The sequence below is a fragment of the Choloepus didactylus genome, chromosome 2 (assembly GCF_015220235.1).
Source record: "Choloepus didactylus isolate mChoDid1 chromosome 2, mChoDid1.pri, whole genome shotgun sequence".
Taxonomy (NCBI): domain Eukaryota; kingdom Metazoa; phylum Chordata; class Mammalia; order Pilosa; family Megalonychidae; genus Choloepus; species Choloepus didactylus.
This window is the reverse complement of record NC_051308.1, coordinates 130,311,514-130,328,527: the sequence shown is the minus strand read 5'-3', so window position 1 is coordinate 130,328,527 and position 17,014 is coordinate 130,311,514. Positions and strand designations below refer to the sequence as shown.

The 17,014-nt window shown below is 39.6% G+C and overlaps 1 pseudogene; it reads right to left on the bottom strand.

Moving 5' to 3' along the window:
- Positions 1-486: 486 nt before the first annotated feature.
- Positions 487-907, bottom strand: LOC119513312 (annotated as a pseudogene).
- Between the last annotated feature and the right edge of the window lie 16,107 nt (positions 908-17,014).

Sequence of the window (17,014 nt, the reverse complement as noted above, 5' to 3'; positions counted from 1 at the left end):
TGCACTCCCTTTGTCACACTAGTGTTGGGTGCTGTTTCTGGTGGAGGAGAGAGAGAGGGCCAGAGTGCTAGTGAGCTACTCTGGGTCCCCAAGACTGTCCTGGGCTGGACCCAGAGAAGTCAAAAAACCCAACGTGATTGTTTTTACACAAAATTCAGAGTATATACAAAAAATAAAATTTCTGCCTCCTTCCCTTCCTGCATTCCAGAGGAGCTCAAATTCCCCCATTCATATAAGAAAGAGTAAGATAAGTCTGAGTGTGAGGTGGGGCTGGAGAGGAAGTGGGGATGGGGGCATGAGGACAAGAGGTCACTTTTTCCAGTGGTGTCGGCACCCGGTAGAAACAACGTGGCACCTCCAGGTCTAGGCTGGTCTCTGGTTAGGGGCAAGGGCTGTCCTGGAGCGCAACCTCTCTCCTCTCCCAGCACGGCGTTGCCTGGCCGGCCAGGAGCACCTGTGGGTGGACATTCCTGCAAACACCTGTGCTTAGGCTTCTGAAAATGGGCTTTGTGGGGCTCTGACACCAGTATCTGGGTCCATGGGAATAGAGCTGTGGTTATTCAATGCTGTAGCTCCTTCTTCTTTATCCTCACTCCCTAATGGCAGGTCAGGCAAATGCAGACCCAGGGCCTTGATCTGCTCCTGGATATCAGCAACTACATCTTCTCCATCACCTACTGGTGTCAAACTCCACCGTCTCTTGTTCAGGATCTTGGTTCAGGGGCTGGTAGGAGTAGCGAGCTGGGCTTGAACCTGGCTTTCTCCTGCTCTTCTTCAGGCTCCTCGCTGGTCCAATCCCCAGTGCTTTCTGTAGGGCCCTGCTGCATCCCCAGTTCTTCAGTCTGATTGGGGAAGATTCGCTCTGGGCCCGTGGTATCTCCCCTAGAACGACTGCTGCCATCCGGGCAGGGGCTGCTCAGAGCCCGCGTCCAAACCGCCCCTTCTCTTTTGGTAATTTCCTGGCCTCTTGTTTGCTTTACTTTTCCTCACTGCATATGTTCACTTGAAATTGCATTACATATTTATTTGGTTACATGTTTATTTACTGTCTCCTATAACAAAACATGAACTCCATGATGGCAGGATTCTGTGTTGTTTACTTCTCGATCCCCAGCATCAGAACGGTACCTGGCACATAGTAGATGCTTAATCAATATATATTGAATGGAAGAAAGAAATGGCACAGAGAAGTTAAAACAAAGGATGTATTAAGGAACAGTGAGTGAACCAGTTTTGCTGGCAAAAGGGGGTCATATTGGAGAGGTGTCTATCTAGCCCAGAACCAGCTAGGCTGTGCAGATATGCAAGGATTGCTTTTTAAAGTGTCACTTTCTCCTTTTCTCCCTTTCCTTCTCCTTACCATCCTGGATGTGTCTATTCTGCACTCTAGAATAATACTATAAACTTCCTACTTGGATATTCTTTCTGCAGAAAATCTGATCTGATAAAACACTGAACTCATTCTCTTCCTCCTCAAATTTGCTTCTCTCCCTGTTTTCTTTATCTTATTTCATGTGAGAAACTTCGGAGTCATCCCCAAATCTCTCCTCTCTCCCCCCAGCCAGTAGGTTGCTAAATGCTTTCTAGTCTCCCTCCAAATCCCTCTCAGTTCTGTCCTTACCTCTCCATTCTCACTGCCACTGCCCCAGTTCAGGCTGCCATTATAGTTTCATAACAGGCTCCCTGCTTTCAGTCTCTCTTTTATGTATTTCATCCTCCAGGAAGTATCTGAGTTATTTTTGTAAAACATAAATTTGATCATGTTGCTCTCCAATGCTGCCCTGGTGGCCAAACACTGACTCTGACCTGTCATTCTTGATAGTGTTTCCTGTGTCCTTTCCACTCCAATTGCTGGTTCATGCCAGCCACTGACCACTGGTCTTTGCTCATACTCTAGTTTACTGGCCAGCCCTTCCACCTTTTTCCACTTGTGAATTCAATCTTCAAGGTCCAGCTCAGAGGTCACCTCTATTGGGACCCCACCCTCCCTAACAGCCATGATTACAATTTCAAAGAAAATTCACTAAAACAGATTCTACATAAATACATGATACTCTTATTCATCAGAGCTCCTAAAGCATCTTGTTCATAGCTCCATTAGAGGACCTTGCGGTACTGTATTTAGATGTGTATGATGTGCTCTCTCTCCCTATGTGAATTCCATAATACTGATAGCTGATGTATGGAGAAAGCCAGGCACCATGCTAAATACTTTATGCATAGTAAACTTCAGCAGCCCTGAAAGGCAGATAGCAGCACTGCTGCACTATTTCATAGATGGAGAAACTGAGTGCAGGGTGGTAAAGTGACTTGTCCAAGGTCACACAGCTAGGATATGGCAGAACCAGGATTCAAACTGAGAAATCAGCATTCTCAAGCCCTACCCTAGGCCATTTCTGTGAGGATTAGAGGCCTCATCTCATTATCTTTGTTTTTTCGATCTCTAGTATAGCACGGATATATCGTATATGTTTTTCAACTGCTTTATTGGAAGAAAAATGATAACGAAGCATGAATACATATTCACTAAAAGACTAATATAATTGGTAGTCTATGATGAGGGTGTTAGTCCTGTTCCTCAAAACAAAAGTTACAGTTGGGCTGTCCTGAATTTGTACTATTTTTTAAGAAGTAAGAAAAATGCTAGATGCAGAGAGGAAATCATTCCTAACCGGGATTAAGATGACTCTCTGGTGTAGCCATGACCCTCAGACAGCCCAGCAGTCCAAGTTCTATGTTCTTACGTGGCAGGATGATTTTCAGGAAAAAAAAATTCTCTTCAGGGAAGACAACTTGTGTCAGCAAGTATGCCAACCAAAGAGTTAAAAGTATTGTGTTAGGCCAAAAACATTTAAAATAAGCCTGATGCTTTCTTCTTGAGCCTCTATGTATAAGAGAGAACACTCAGACACTGAAACACCTGCATGGCCTTTTCTCGTTCTACTTAATTAATTGAAAAAAGCAGGCACAGTCACACCTCTAATCATAGAGGAGATGTGCAATTAATGATGAGATAAGCAGTAAAGCCCCCTGGTATGTACCAATTATTTGTTTGCAGATGTGAATCTTTTCACACTTGCAAAAAGAGTCGAATGCCTTTTTAGAAAACTAGCAAACATATTACCTTTAATTTTAGCAAAATGTACATAACAAATAATATTTTCACTTACTTTAACCACAGTTTTCCACCAAGTGGTTTTGGTCAAGAATGTTTAAAAATATCTAGGAAATTCTTTGTTCACTGTATTTGTTTCTTCATGTTCCTTCTGTGAGATATTTTGTTGTGAAGCTATGAGAAAGCCACAATAAAGTTAATTTTAAGAGCTAAAAGGGTCTATTTTAGTCACATTATTGAACTGATATTAATTTGAAGTGTTGAACACAAATCGACATGAAATTGTAAAGCTTTAGCAGAAATTTATGTTAATGTATTGAAACATTTGTAAAGACAAGGGTAAATTTTGATTGGGGTTTTTTGTATTGCCATTCTGGTGGAAACCAAAGCACATTTTATTAATCTACAGACATAATGTTACAGCGTTATTACTTTGCCATTAATATTTGCAATGATGTTGACAAGGCCATTCAAAACATGGCTGTAGAATAGCATTGCAATTTTATTGAGCTTTCTTTACAGTGGTAGTAATGTTAATAAAAATGTATAAAGGTCCCATAATGACCCAATTAGTACTGGATCATTAAGCATATAATGATCCAATTATAATGACATTCTTTATATAATTTGTATAATTATATAAATTTGTATAATTTATATAATTATATAATTTGTGATTGCATAATGACAAATGCAATTCTTTGCGGACTACATCATACTTGAGATACAGTATAATGAATACATCACAAGGTTATAAAATGTATTCAAATGAAATCAAACCATGCTCTGATGGGTCAGTCCCTCCCAAACCAGACACAGCTGCAGGTATTGAAAGTCTTCATCTATAGGTGCAGGGCAACTCAATTCTGGAGCACATTCTAAGCAAACTTGGTGGTGTATATTAGGAAACCTCATCCCTACCCCTGCCCCTGTGGGTGGATCTGAAATCTTTCTTGTTGCTCTAAACCCAGTGAGTCTGGGTGGAGCTTTAGTCTTATTCTGAACCTTTGCCATCTTTTGCAAGAAAATAGGATCCAGCTTCTGTCTTAGCCTGCTAATGTTCTTTCCAGTTTCTCCATTGAGACTCCGACCTTACCCTGAAGACCAACTTGCTTGTTTGAGATTCCATGTCCCTTTTTAGCCCTTAGTAGACTCTCTGAGGGCTGGATCCTGTTACAGACTGGGGTTCTTATTTATGTCAGATGGACCTCTTGGAGCTGCACAGCTTCCACCCAACTGACTACTAATACTGCCATTGCCGTTCTTGTAGCCCAGCATCCCAGCGAGAACCCAAAATTCATTCTCTCACTAGGACTCTCCGATATGAGAAGCCTCTCTCCCTGGGGAACAGTCCTAAAGCTGAATTTATTCTCCGAGCCCCAAGTCTCACCAAAGTCCTAGAATGCCTCGTGGTTGAGCTACGTAGATTGATATCCCAATCTAGAAATGCTAAACCAATTTAAACTGAAGGCAATTGTTTATATAGTCATTTAAATGAACTTATAGATATATATAGTATAAAAAGATAAATCATCTTGGTTTCCACCCCCTTCACACTCCATATTAATTTAGAAATCCACCTGTAGGATGTCAGCCTCAACCTGCATGTGAACGGAACTTTCTGCCAAACGCTTTTGTGTTGAAAATTAACTTTCAGGAAAAGGCTACTTTTTGAGCATGTTTATCCATTATATTATTCAGCATAAGCTACTGTTGAGATGTGCTCTAGTATAGCAGAAAGGGCCCTAGCCTAGCCTTGGAATCAAATTATCAGGAGTTAGACTGACTGTAAAAAATCTGTCTTACTCCTCTGTCTCTGTTTCCTTACCTGTAAAATAAAGAAAATAATATCTAAGCCACATGCTATGAGGGTTGAGTAAGATGATGTATGTGAAAGTATTTAGCACAATGCCTTAATACAGTAGGTTTGCTCACATTGTTTGCTTGTTCATACTTTCTACACAATGCAAATGCACTGCTGAGAGTTGGGGAGAGGCTGAGATGCATTGGAAATTTTGTGTTCCCGACAGCAAAAGCTTGCATGAAATGCAAGCTCTTTATCTCTGTTCTGCCTCAAAGAGGGGCAGCCCTCTCACTGCTTTCTGGCTTTAATTAACATGTGGTCCCAGAGCACCCACACTTAGCAGGACTTACAAAACTAGTCAGAAAACAAAGGGCATGCTTTAGAGTGAAAACTCTGGTATCTCCTGAGTGTGAATACTTTTATCTCAGTCTCCTTAAAACCAAGTGATTGGCATTTAGTAGGCAGTCAAGAATATTTGTTGAACTAAATGTTTGTTTGTTTTAGATTATCTAGCCTAACGCATTCATTTTGCAGAGGGAGTAACTATGGTCTCAAGATATTAAGTAACTTATATTCAAAATCCAGCATTTAGTTCATGGCAGAGTAAGGATAGAACCTAATCTTACTAATTTCCAGCCAAGTTAAATAGGTTTTTACCCCTACTTTTTTTTCTTTTTTAATTCACTCATTCATTCAGCGATGTCTCTCCTTCCCTCTCTCTTCTCCCCTCCCCACCCTCCATGCCTCCTTTCCTTCCATTTTGCAATACCTATTCTTGTCATGCACTGGGAATCTAAGATAAGCAAGACAAATTCCCTTCTCTTACAGATGCTGCAGGCATCCTGAGTTAGGGAGCTTCTCTGAACCCGCCCTCAGGCCTGCCTGTATCTACAGCACTTGCCTGCTTTGCATTAGCAGACTTCTCTGTCTAAATCCGAGGTAACCTTCCTTTTCCTTGCAGCCTTTTTTTAAATACAATTTTATTGCGATGTATTCACATACCATACAGTCATCCAAAGTGTACAATCAATTGTTCACAGTATCATCACATAGTTGTGCATTCAACACCACAATAATTTTTAACATTTTCATTACTCCAAAAAATATGAATAAAAATAAAAACATAAATATAAGTAAAAAAGTACACCCAAAACATCTCATACTCCTTCCCCGCCCCCCCCCTTTATTCATTTACTTTTGTCCCCCTTTTTTCTACTCATTTGTCCATACACTGGATAAAGGGAGTGTGAGCCACAAGGTTTTCGCATTCATATAGTCACACTGTATAAGCTATATAGTTATATGATTGTCTCCAAGAATCAAGGATACTGGATTGCAGTTTAACAGTTTCAGGTATTTCCTTCTAGCTACTCTAGTGCACTAAAAACTAAAAAGGGATATCTATATAATGCATAAGAATAACCTCCAGAATGACCTCTCAACTCCATCTGAGATCCCTCAGCCATTGAAACTTTATTTTGTTTAATTTCTCTTCCCCCTTTTGGTCAGGAAGTCTTTCTCAATCCCATGATGCTGGGTCTAGGTTCATCCCTGGGAGTCATGTTCCACGTTGCCAGGAAGATTTACACCCCTGGGAGTCATGTCCCACGTAGAGGGGATGGCAGTGAGTTTACCTGCCTAGTGAACTTAGAGAGAGACAGACCACATCTGAGCAACAAAAGAGGTTCTCTGGCGGTGGCTCTTAGGCACCATGACAAGCAGGCTTAACCTCACCTTTGCAGTAACAAGCTTCATAAGGGCAAGCCTTAAGATCTTGGCCTACTACAATGGTAGTCCCCAGTGCTTGTGAGAATATCAGGAATTCTCCAGGTGGGGAAGTTTAATGTTTCCACATTTTCCCCCAGGTCCTCAAGGGAGCTTTGCAAATACTTTTTATTCTCTGCTCAAATTACTCTGGGAGGTATCATAGTTTCATGCTGACTTGTACAAACCAACCAGCTCTCACCCCCTATTCAAGAGTTTATGTAATTATGGTGTTTGAATAAACTGACCATACAAGTTAAATTATATAGCATGCTACAGAAAGTATAGATTTTGCACCAAATAAACATCTCTTCCTTTGGTCTTACACAGAAGTTGAGGTTTTTAGACACAATCAGTATCATCCTTTTCCCTTTAGTCTGGTTTACCTTAGTTCTAATCAAGTCCCTTTCATTCATACCTCTAATTAAAGTCTGATCTCTTTTTCAGCCTTTTTTTAACATTTGCTGTATGGGGTAATGCTGACATTCATAGCTGCCGAACTCTGGCTCTGAGTCACAGGTGTCAGACAGATACCTGAAGTTATAGGGACTGACCAGCTCAGCATCTCAAAATTTAGAGGTAACTGTTACAACTCCTGAATAGATGTGACTACTGTGAGAACTTATAAGCTAGGAACCTTTACTGTAAGTCTTCCCCTGATAACCTATGCTCTCAGATTTTGCACATTATAGTTAGTCCATATTAGTGAGGTATTATAATGTTTGTCTTTTCAGCTCTGACTTATTTCACTCAACATACTGTCCTCAAGGTCCATTCACCTAGGTGCATACCTCACAACTTCATTTCTTTTTGCTGCTGCTCGGTATTCCATTGTATGTATACACCACCGTTCACCATTTCATTTATCAGTCGATGTACCCTTAGGCCACCTCCATTCATTGCAAATCATGACTATGGCTGCCATAAACACCAGTGTGCAATGTCCTTTCAGGTCCCTGCTCTCAGTTCTTCCAAGTAGATACCCAATAGTGGGGTTGCAAGACCATATGACAACCCCATAGTTAGTTTCCTGTGGGATCACCACACTGCACTCCTGCTAGGCTTCACCATTCTACTTCCCTACCAAAAGGGAATAGATACATCCCTCTCTCCACATTTTCTCCAGCATTTGTATCCCTCTATTTATTTTTTTAACAGTTTTATTCACACACCATACAACCCATCCTAAATAAACAATCAGTGATTCCCAGTATAATCACATAATTATCCTTGCAGACTTTTTGCACTTAAAAATCTTTTTTACAGCTTTTGAATTTATCAGTCAACCCCTGACTATAAAGCAGGATTTCTTACCTAGACTGCCTCTCCTTTGGGCCCCTAGATCCTGGTGTGGTGTCCTGAGACTGAGAGGCCGAGGAGGGCATGAAGTTCTGTCCTGTTGGTGCCTTTACTGGTGCCTCCTGCTGGGAAGTGCATGTCAACCCCTACCTCCCTTGACCTCTACACTGCCCAGATGATACTTGACAAGACCAATGCTACACGATTCTTTTTTTTTTTTTTTTAATTAAATTCAGTTTTATTGAAACACATTCACACACCATACAATCATTCATGATATACAATCCACTGTCCACAGTATGATAACATAGTTATGCGTTCATCACCACAGTCTATCGCTGAACATTTTCCTTACATCAGAAAGAATCAGAACAAGAATAAAAAATAAAAGTGAAAAAAAACACCCAAATCATCCCCCCATCCCACCCCATTTGTCCTTTAGTTTTTATCCCCATTCCTCCACTCATCCATACACTAGATAAAGGGGGTGTGATCCACAAGGTCTTCACAATCACACTGTCACCCCTTGTAATCTACATTATTATATAATTGTCTTCAGGAGTCCAGACTGCTGGGTTGGAGTTTGATAGTTTCAGGTATTTACTTCTAGCTATTCCAATACATTAAAGCCTAAGAGGTGTTATCTATATAGTGCATAAGAATGTCCACCAGAGTGACCTCTCGACTCCATTTGGAATCTCTCAGCCACTGAAACTATTTCGTCTCATTTTGCATCCCCCTTTTGGTCAAGAAGATACTCTCAGTCCCACGATGCTGGGTCCACATTCATCCCCAGGAGTCATACTCTGTGTTGCCAGGGAGATTTACAACCCTGGGAGTTGGGTCCCACGTAGGCGGGAGGGCAGCGAGTTCACCTGTCGAGATGGCTCAGTTAGAGAGAGAGAGGGCCACATCTGAGCAACAAAGAGGTATTCAGGGGGAGACTCTTAGGCACCATTACATACAACTTTAGACTCTCCTTTGTGGTAATGAGCTTCATAAGGGCAAGTCCCACGCTCGAGGGCTCAGCACATCAAACCGCCAGTCCCAATGTTTGTGACAACATACGCTAGGGGATCAGCATCTTAAAGTTTAGAGATAGGCCTTAGAATTCAGGGACAGAGTTAACTGCTGTAAGAGCTTACAATCTAGGGACTATTACAATTATTGTGTCCACGTTAGGCTATATTCTAAGATTCAATTCTGAGTTTACACATTGTAGTTAGTCCATATTAGTGAGGCATCATCCCTCTCACCATGTTTTCTCCAATACTTTTACTCCTATATATATATTTTCCTACAATTTTATAGAGTTATATTCACATACCATACATTTATCTGCAGTGTACAATCAATTGTTCATGGTATCATCATAAAGTTGTACATTTATCACCACAATCAGCATTTGAACATACTGATTACTACAAGAAAAATTGTTTTTTTTTTTAGCAATAAGAAAAAATGATAAAAAGAAAAATAACATGTCATACAAGACAATATACTACTAAGGACAGCAAATAACACCACTACCAAGAATCCCATATTACTCCCCTGTATCCCCTTCTCATATACATTTAACATTGGCGTATTGCCTTTGTTACATTTAATGGAGGTATATTACAATGTTACTGTTGACCATAGACTCCAGTTTGCTTTGATTATGTTTTTTCCTGAATACCATCCCTTTTTCAAATTTCTACATGGTTGACATTCATTTGCTTTCCCACATGCAAAAACATTTTTATATTTGTATATTTAGTAACAGTCATTGGCCACTCCAGTTTTTGCCACGTTATACAGTCCCAGTCTTTATCATCTATCTTTACCTCTGGTGTCATACATTCTCCTGTCCCACCTCTTTCAGCTTTACTCACAGACATCTTTGTTCAGTGTGCTTACAATACTGTGCTACCATCACACAGTATTATGCTATCTATTTGTGGATCTATGCAATCAATCCTAAACATTCTGTAATCCTTCAGCATCAAATGGCTGATCTCTGCCCTCTTTCTATCTCCTGGTCGCCTGTGTTGTCAGCTTTTAACTCCCAAAGTTTGTTCATTAATGTCTGTTCATATTAGTGAGACCATACAGAATCTGTCCTTTTGTTTCTGGCTAACTTCACTCAACATAATGTCCTCAAGGTTCATCCACATTATTACATGATCCATGTCTTTGTTCTGTCTTACAGCTGCATAATATTCCATCATGTGTATATACCACAGTTTGTTTATCCACTTGTCCTTTGGTGGACATTTGGGCTGTTTCCATCTCTTGGCAATTGTGAATAATGCTGCAATAAACATTGGTTTACAAATGTCTGTTTGTGTCTTAAGTTTCAGTTCCTCTGAGTATATACCCAGCAATGGAATAGCTGGGTCATATGGCAAATCTATATTTAGCTTCCTGAGGAACCTCCATACTGTCTTCCAGAGTGGTTGCACCATTCTACATTCCCACCAACAATGAATAAGTGTGCCTCTTTCTCCACATCCTCTCCAGCACTTGCTACACGATTCTTACGCCCATTCCAATCAGGGCAGCCAGCCTCAACCACACCAACTTGTTGGAACCTGCAGTAGGTCATAAAACCCAATTCTTTTGTTCTGATATGAACCCTAAGGTATCTGCCTGTCTAATAAGTTGCTTTCTGCCTGACTCCTGTCCTATTCACCCAGTTCTTAAGACTTGAGTTCTGCCACATTTTCCTTTTGTTAAAACTGGAGTACCTCCTTACTAGCTCTTACCAGGCTCCTCCTTGGAAGATTGGCCCTGCTACCTATGTCACCAACTGCTGCCTGGATCCTACTCTTTAAGCACTGCACTCCTGAAACCATAGTCCCATTGCCTAGCAGGCATCAAGCTTCCTGCATTTCCACACCTATACCACTCCCAATGTGGACATGACCGGGCATAGCTCTTTAGGTCATGGATGTGGCCACTGCCCCTTCCTCTGCCACCATCTTGAGGAGATGTCTTTTCAGGTTAGACTCTAGCATGGATGGCTACAGACTTCAAAGACGGGCACAGGGAATATTGCTTTCCTGCACCCAGGAGGACAAATTTATAAAATCTGGAAACACAGATTCAATCCCCAAATGTTAACATCTAAGAGCTATAGAAACTGAATGTGATGCAGTAATACATATTATTAATGGATATAAGTGTCCCTTTGTGCCCATAAAACACTGGCTGCATAGCTTTGAGAAATAATATGTTGCTAAGTACTCCTGACACCCCATTGTAAGGCTGATTTCTAACCAAATGGGCTGAAACTCAATTACCCTTAATGCTGAAGCAGAAGGGCTCTGGGCCCACCTCAGCATGAAAAATGGAGCTAAAGGTGCCAACTAAAGAGAATATTCCAGATGCTCACATTAAAATATGTAATCTGAGAGTGTTTTAAGTGCAGCTGAGTACTTTAGTGCTTCATAATTGGTCCAGCTACATTATCAACCCTGGATATTGAGAAACGAATAAGCAAACAGCTCTTACTTTTTATAATGCTGTGTGCCTGAGTAAGAAGTGGAGCTGAGGATGATTACAGTACTGGAATACTCCTTTTTGGTCAGTTGTTGCAGAATCTGGGTAGACTTTGGAGGTAAAACAACAGCAACAACCAATAAACAAAAACAAAACAAAACAAACAATAAAACATACATCATGTAACATATATTGGAAATGGGAATTTTCTGAATTCATTTTCCCAATATAATAAGCATGAAAACAGAAAACTGACTGCAAAACTATGAAATGTGGTACATGCAGTTGGACAGATTTTCTTAATTCATCTGCTGAGTGATCTCTTTGTTCAATAAAGCAACATGCTTAGCAAACTCCAAAATGCATTGGTTTAATAATATCTCCATTAAGATTATGAAAGCAGGAGTGATGTCTTTTTCATCACTACTTTTCTCTGTGACTGGTATAGTACATAGTTGTCCTCCATAGATATTAACTGAATGTTTAATGAACTAATTAAATTTTCCAATATTGACCAAAGGGGCTAGCTCACTTAATTTTTGGCTGCTAGAATGCAGTCTTGGTCATAGTCTGCAGCCATTTATGTCATTTCCTCCCATTTTAGCAAACTTATACTTGCATTACAACCAAGGTCTATGAAATCTCTGAGATAGAGTATAAAGTGCAAGGTCAATGCTTCTTTTGCAACCTAATATAACCTGCAAGAGAATAAGGTAATGGATTTCAAATTGTGCATTTCAGTATAATGATAATATAAAGACAGATTGATAAATATTTTAAATCATTTTTCTTACAGCTTTATCCTCACCCACCTTTACCCAAAGCCCCATAGCAGCTCTAATAAGATATTTACTAATTTATCTGCACCTTACACACTGGATCAGGTTTGCATGAATGCAATAAAATCCTTAACACTCCTGCAATAATACAAGGTAGAGGTGAGCCAGGTCCTTTTGCTCTAGGACAGAAACAAAGTTGTTTCAGTTGCTAAGATAGATTAATTCTTTAGAGTCAGGAAACAGTCTTCAACCCCAGTCAACCCAATTTCTGCCAAATATCTAGGAAGATGAATGCATCATTCTTCGAGGACAGAAGACATGTGGGAAATCAGGTAACTTAATTTCAAATATGAAATATGTCTAATTGATTTGCAATACTGTCCCTGGTGTACTGCCCATTGAGGATGCAATGTTCTGAGGTTTCTGGACCGGTGACACCAGCTAAAATATCAGCTGCCACTCCTGCTCAGGGAACAAGAAGACATAAAAAAAGCATGAAAGACAATGATGCATGACCCCGTAACTCCAGCAAGCTGCTATACTTTATCAACCAAGACTAGTAGCACAAAAATATATTATGAGGCCAATTTTGTTCTCAATTACAACATCAACTAGTGTATGTGAAATTGCCTTGGGCCTTATTGGGAACCCTCATATACAGTTAAGGACAGAATTTAGATTAGGGATATGAGCAGACCAAAGAGGGTGCCTCTGGCTGGAAAAAAACACAACATGTTCTTTTAGCCTATTTTTATCTGGCTAATGAAATAATATTACCAAGTAGTGATTTCCTTTCCTCTTGTTGTCTGACTTCAGTCATTTTTTTTTTCTAAACTGCATTAAACTGCAGGAATGGAACCTCAATTAATATTTTAATAATCCTCATTGCTGCTAGCAGTTTTTAAGCTCATTGCCGCTAGTGGTTTTTAAGCTCATTGCCATCAAATTTGTGAGTGACATTTTAAAGATGCTCAAGAGATTTAAAAATCCTGATTAAATATTTCTAGTTCTTACTAATATAAATCTATGCAGCTTAGAAATATTAATATGATAAATACTAAGAATAGCAATATTCACAATAAATATGTTGGACCATCATAAATTGCTATATTTATCTGATTTATTTTTCTCAGGTATTGCCTATGGCTCCAAAACTAGGCTATTCAAGTGTTCTGCCTAGTACAAAGGATGAATTTTAGAATTTTAACTAGCTACATGAGGACCAATTTATATGTCCATCATACGTCTGCCAATTACTTAGCATAACAAGTCAACATCAAGTAGAATGTGAGAAAGGTAATTTGTTATGAAAGTAAAAATCAAGAACCGTAAGTTAAGTTAATGGTTGTTTAAACTGTAATGTTTGCTATGCCTCCTGAAAATTGGACACCTAGCAAAAAGTACTAATATATTTTAGCATATACAAATTTTTTTTTCATTTCAAAGCTGTGATGATGACTTACGAGCATACCTGCTTTTTGAGACAGATTGAAGTTTTATCCTGTGAATGAGGAAACTGATCTGAACATTAGAGCTACCTTTGGAATGAGGCTGGTTTAATCAAATTTCTTTAACTGTTTAAAACACAAAGGAGTCAAGATAATATATGTAAAGCACCAAAGAACCTCACATAGTACAGGCTTTCAACTATATATATATAATGTATAGAAATATTATATACCATTATAATATATACATAGTGTATACATTGTATAATATATATTATATATAATGTATATAAATATTTGTATGTATATATTCATGCTCAAAAAAGGTAATTACTAATAAACATAATAATTATTGTTTTCTGGAGCTTAAATCATTTTAACATATGGGCCCTGTTGACCAAGTATATTTATAGAATTCTTTGTTGGCATAAACCTTTCCTTAAGAAATGAAGAGTGTTTGGCCTTCTGAAATGACCCAAAGCACTGCAAAGCCTCAGTCTCCTCAGCAGAGTATGTCAAGCCACCTCAGTAGTAAAGGCAATGTGCTTTACTTTGATGTTTCTCAGTTTTCACAATTGCTCTCACCCCTCTGCCCAGAGCACCACACTTATTTTCTTCATATGTCCTTGTGATGTTTCTACTCCGAGAATCACCTGTATAATAAACTCTATCTTATTACTTTTTATCAAGTGGCATGGAGTCTGGACGGATGGATGCATTTGCATCTGTTCCATGATATCTTTCTATGGCCTACTCTTAAAATGTTCTTATTAATTCATTCATTCACATAGCATATTAATTCATTCACAGACATGCAACTGGGGATTATGTGCTAATTATAATTATTTTAATAGTATCATTATCTCCTATTATAAGCTGTGTTTTTAAAATAATTCTGATTTCACTAGGCAAATTTTAAATCTTCTTTAAAAAGAAAGGAGTTGTTTTTAAACACTGAAAAATATTTCATAAGTGTCTGAAACCATCATTGCTAATTCCCACAACATAATCTTTAATTTCATTAAATAACATAAATTGCTTAAAACAAAAAATAAAATTTCATATTACAATTTTGCTTAATATGATGGAATAAGATATTGTGTGCTTATTTTTTTTCTTAGCTAATGCTGTGTTTTTTAAAATGTTTGGTTGTTTACAGATTATTTTGTTAGGTTTCCCTCTAATTCCCAAGTTTTTATAGTCTGAAACCTGCCTGGTATATGTGCAGGCAGAAGTCTGGAGGAGCTTTGGGATAATGGGAAGAATTCGGGACTTGAAGTTCAGAGACCCAGGTTTGAATTCCAGGTTTCTGAATTCCTAAATCTTTCTGAGCCTTCAATTTTCTCATCTACAATAAGGGGATGATAATAACCATCTCACAGGGTGATTGTGAGGATCAGATGAAATAAGATTCATAGAATAGGTAGCCCAGTGCTTGTTATAAATTTAATCTGACATGCCCAGTTTTGTTGGATGTTAAAAATTGGTGTTTGGCATCACCTGTCACTTGAGTGGATGAACTGGCCATTGGACAAAGACAGCTGTGTATCAATAATTGGCACAAAGTCAATTTAATTCCATTTGAGTCAATGAATGATAAGTGCCCACGCAGCACTTTGTCCATTACGCAGACCTTTATACTGGTTTGGACTAACTTCCGTAGCAACATGCAACTCCATTGAAGCCCAGTCCCACCTGGGTTGAAGAGCAACCCAAAGGGCAGGAACAGATTAGGGACACTTCATGGCACCTGAGGTCACCTTCATTTAAAGGCTGCTGACTGTTGATAAGTACCTATCAGGAGAAGAACAAGAAAAATGATTGGACACTTAGGGTATTTCTTGAGAGATGACATTCACATATCAGAAAACCAGTTGAGGAGAATTATTGATCACAGAAATGAAATCTGAGCATTCTAGAGCTTAGATAATCTGTCCCTGACAGCCAGGGTTATTCCCTACAAATTGCCCATTTCAGTTACTTGGCTTTGTCTTCCACAAGAATTGTGTGTTTTACATAATTGACAGCTGGGAAATGAAAGCAACATTCATTTTGCCTTCTTTGCCCTTTAATTGGAGTGTGGTCTCCTAAAAATGTGACAAACAGGAGAGGAGAGAGGTGAAGAAGATTTCAAAAGGTGTAGGGGAGATGGCTAATGGTGAGGGGCAGGGGAAGGGAAGCGGCGGGAACCAGTTTCAAAGCAGGCTGAATCATTGCCAAGAAACTCCAATTGACAAGTATTGCCAGTTTAGCAAAAGAGCAGTGTTTTTGAAGCTGGATTTGGAAAGCAGATTTTGTGAAAAATCTAGGATTCTGCTGCCTCCCAGGATTTGGTTCTAATTTTGCTTCTGGGCTGTCCTCAGTGCTCCCACCTCTCACACATTCGTTCTATTTGGGGGTTTATCGTGAAGGAAGCCAGCTAATGCTCGGTCCAGAAAGAGAATAAATAATGTCCAAATATATTTTTCCTCTTTGTTGAAACAGAAAAACAGACTCAAAGTTCTCTGCGTTTTGTAAGTATGTTTACAGCATCCATAGTCACCAACAGAGCTCACCAATCTGCTCATCTCAGCCTACCGAGAGCAGATACTTCACCGACATGTTTTGCTCACTGTAAAGTAAATGTTTCTGCAGCTCAGCACTGGCTCTTCATCTTTCCCTCCCCTCAGACCCTGCTCTAATCTCCATGCTTTCCAGGCTTCCTAGGGGCTAATGTAAGGAGAAAGGAGGCATCTAGGAGTCTAACAAGAGGCAGCCTTCTGATACCCGCTGGAGTGGATCCGTAGGAGAGAGAGCAGTTGGGGGAAGGCAGACCTTCTCCTTCAGGCTTGCCTTGCACACCCTGGTAGATTGTGCTGGGCCTTCTAGTTGCCCAGCTCTAATTCTCAGAACATCCTTTGCTGTGAAGACCCCGAGACATTTTAGGAGTGAAATCTGAGGCAAAGGTAAGCCTGAAGGTCTACAAGTGGTAGGTTTTCTCCGCTCCTGATCTGGTCCAAGGGATGAGGAAGTTGTACAGGAAGGTATGTTGATTCTCCCTGCTCCAAGCTTTTGGGTGTTCCGGTTCCTTCAGTACATCCCAGGACCCTCTACCTGCCTAGGAACTAAGATTATATGAAGAAGTCCTAGTTCCAACCCAATGCCAAAGACTTGCCCTCATGTGGGTCTGCACATCCAGACCAGTGGGACCCACCTCATGACTTAGTGATAGCTGATGGAATTATTTTATCACTCTATGTAATATAGTAACAAAGCAGATTGAAGCTAGGTCTCCTTTATGATTCTAAAGTGAAGTACATTGCTTCTTTCTATTCACCGAATT